Source organism: Oryzias latipes, chromosome 16, assembly GCF_053564925.1.
Source record: "Oryzias latipes strain Hd-rR chromosome 16, Olatipes_Hd-rR_3.1".
Taxonomy (NCBI): domain Eukaryota; kingdom Metazoa; phylum Chordata; class Actinopteri; order Beloniformes; family Adrianichthyidae; genus Oryzias; species Oryzias latipes.
The window spans coordinates 1,498,638-1,502,500 of NC_136252.1; positions in this window are offsets into that span (position 1 = coordinate 1,498,638).

Sequence of the window (3,863 nt, forward strand, 5' to 3'; positions counted from 1 at the left end):
TCATACACTCACAAATGCAATGATGCTAGCTGTCAGACACAGCTGTATCTCACATAGGATTAGACTAAGCAGGACATTAACAACACATTGGTTAAATTGTGTTTTTTCAGGTGTTCACTTTCCTCCCTCAATAAAAATGTACAGGTTAATTTTGCCGTTCAACAACTGAGCAGAGAGGAGACGGCTCATGAAGATGCAGAGGTGATGTTAAAACGCTCTCTGATGCTTCATGGTCCACAGGTTTAGTTGATGTTGGTTCATTCTTCATCGTCCCCCCGGTGGTGATTCAGGTAACTACAGGAGCACAGATTTTTAGATCTCAGTTCAGCTGATTGAATGATGCAGATGAAGGAAACTCAGTCTGGGCTGTAGAACTATAGTGTCATTGAATATTCGTATTCTTCATAGTTTACTTTAGGAAAGCGGTTTTAAAAGCTGATGGATCGTATGGCATATAATTTAAGCTAATGTTAATTTAAGTTGATGACGTCACCATTATTATAAAACCTATCCGTCCCTGATCCATATTGCATGCTGTCACCTTTAACCTCACAAGGTGTTTGTTGCTATTGACTTAGCACACGTTTTCTTTTAATGGAATCATTACATAAAAATAGCAGACCATTGTTCGCATTATAGTACAGAGGGGTTCATAAAATCCTTGCATTTTTAATCACTGTTTAAAGTCTCTCTGACAGAACATTATGCTATAAGAGGTTTGTGTTTTGCTAATGTAGGTTAATGACATCTGCCTGCAATTAATGAAAGATCTTCTGTTGCAGTTGTATTATTTCTTCTTGTGACCTTGCCTTTTACAGGAGCGTGGACAGGACGCCTCTTCACCTTATCGATGCACCAAACTGTTTATTGTTTTTGTGTTCTTGCTTTGCATTTAATTCGTTTTATGTGTTTGTCCTGGAGCTTAGCCCCAGGCCAAGAGAGGGAGGTAGACAAAAGAGGTCTTAATGATAAAAAGGAGGACAATATTTTATTATTATCATTGTTGTTTTAAATGCATTTGTCTAGAAAGAATGTTTAAATAGTAACACAGATTGACCATTTTTAAAATTTTAAAGCTTTGTGTGTCTGTTCATCTGATTTTCTCTCATCCACAGCAAGGATGAGTAGGTTCTATGACTGGGTCATTAGACAACAGCCCATAATAAACTTCTTTCTTTTTCTTGAATTTGTATTTTCCCCACTTGTGTTCTTCATAAAACAGCACGAGGGGAAGCAGACCTTTGAGAAGAGAAATGTGGTGGACCTTTTCCATCATATTTTCTCTTACTGCGCATGCGTAAATTGATTCTTGTCTCATTGTCTTTTGTGTTCTATTGTTTTTTATTTTTTAATTTCCTGACCCTAACACTAACAAAAACTTAGACCCACAGCAGAATCATCTTGGCAGAACAGTACCACAGCAGTGGACACCCCAAGTCCTTTTGCAGCCGTTCTGTTGTATCAGATGTGTCACATCTCTAATAACAGGCTTATTGAGAAGTCCATAGGAGGCCAGGTCCAAGCTTGCCAGAGCTTGTGGGACATGCAGAAGGAGGACGCGAGTGTTCGAGGCCCGGAATGACCTTTTTTGGACTTTGTTACATTTTATAAAATTGCTTACTGTTATGTTTGACAACTTTCTTTTCTCTTTTCATCGTCTGTGTGATTTTGTTCTGCTTTAACATTTCTCAATTCCCCCCCCCCCCCCCCCCCTTAATTCCAGGTGTTCCTTTTCCTTACAGGAAGTGCTATTTTATTGTCTTTGTATCTTTTAATTTTTAGAATAATTAGAATTTTTATTTGTGCATTTTCTTTATTTACTATTTTTTGTCTTGTTCTTTGTAAACGCCAATGTGCCAAAGATCCAATGAAGCATGAGTATCCCTAGGGACGGTCGCCGATGGGGCTCGGGGCCTTAGCATGCATTTTTCCTGTCCAACTGAATGTTTCTTAAAGATCATTAATTCAAGCTCCACAGGTTTTTCGCTGCTAAACTCATAAACGGATCATCAACACCTTTGAAATGCACATTGGTTCTGTTTATATATTGTGAGGGCTCGAGACCACAGCTGTTTTGATTGCATGATGTGATGATGTGTTTTTATTTTTTGTGTGACCTCACTTCGTGAGGTCAAAAGAGGGAAACTGAAGGAATTTATATTTTTTGGTAATTTCATTAGGGTTGTCAGTCTTAAATTTTTATTACAGTGAAGATAAGTCATTTGCTGAAGTGTGTGCTTTAACATCCTTTCAACTCTGAAGTTGCTTCCTATAGTTGCATATGTGAGAGGTGTCAGGAATGCAGCTACAATCTCAACCCCCTTCAGGAGAAAACAGTCTTTGATCTTCTGAGGCCATTTGGTTGTAGGTCTGACTTGGATCATAAATCAATCATCTCTGAAACTGATTTGCATCCCTGGGAATCGCCACAGGCATCTGCTCCCGTGTGGGGAACAAAGGTGTATTGTCTACTGTATGTTAAGAAGATCCGGCCACACGTGGGGGCCACCTAGGGAGCCATTTGGTTGCGGGACCATGTCAGTCTGGGAGGTGACTTCAGACGCGGGAAAACGGATGCTGACTCCTAACATGGACTGACAGAAGTGGGCAGGCTCCCTGCCAGCCAATCTCTAGCGACCAGAGGCGGAGATTCGGCGGCCATCTTGCTCCCGGGGGAGGATGTTCTGACCACATGCTTAAAAGTCTGAACTCAAGGAATTTTCCTGTGTCTCCAGACAAGCTGCATGTGAATTCGGAATGTAACCTCTTGCGTATTGCAGGCCTTGATTTTGGACACCCAGATCGATCTGTTTTTTCTCTGTTTTTAGAAATATTGTTAGGGAATAAATTTGTTAAACTTAATCCGGCCGAATCCCGTGGTTTTCTTCTTCTCGACTTTATTGAACATGCAACAAGGAAAGTAATCTCAAAGCGACAGATTATTTTTTCCAACAATACATATATACATACATATATACACAAATATATATATATATATATATATATATAAACACGTTTTTTTTTTTTTTTTTATTTACCAAGGCTGTGTCCCACCAAGGTGGGGTAGCCTAGACAAGGCACACAATTTTAGCTCCCTCTGTCTCTTCCCCAAACCCTCCTCCTTCAGTGTGTGAGTGCGTGTGTGTATGTGCGTGTGAGTGGTCTGAGGCCTGGTCTAAGCCACACCACACTGCACCAGGGTCAGCGGCACACTCCAGTGTGGGCACCTCCACAGCAGGGCCTCAGCCAAGGCTGGTTTCCCCTTGCCGCTTCATCCCAAGACCAGACCTCTACCACACCCATCCATTCATCCATACACAAACTCTCTCCACCCATCCCTGTCCTGAGCAGCCTCTCTCCCCTGCACCACAGTCATCCCTCTTGCTTTCATTGCTCTTCTTACACCCTCTGTCCATCCCATTCGCGGTCTTCCTCTCATTCTCACTCCACTCACATCAGATTTGTACACCCTTCTCACCAATCGCTCCCTTCCCATTCTTTCAACATGTCCAAACCATCCCAATGCCTTTTGCTCTGCTCTATCAGCCAACTCTCGCGTCACACCAGTTCTCTCTCGGAATATATACAAATACATATATGTATATATATATAAACATACATATATGTATATATATACACATACGTTCAAATATACACATATACATACATATATATATAAATATAAAAATATACGCCCCTCTCACCCTCCGGTGGTTTCGCCTACAAGCTTGGGTCCTCTACAAGAGGCCTGGGAGCTTGAGGGTCCTGTGCAGTATCTTGGCTGTTCCTAGCACTGCGCTTTTCTGGACTGAGAGGTCTGAGGTCTTTCCAGGTATCTGTTGTAGCCACTCCTCCAGCTTGGG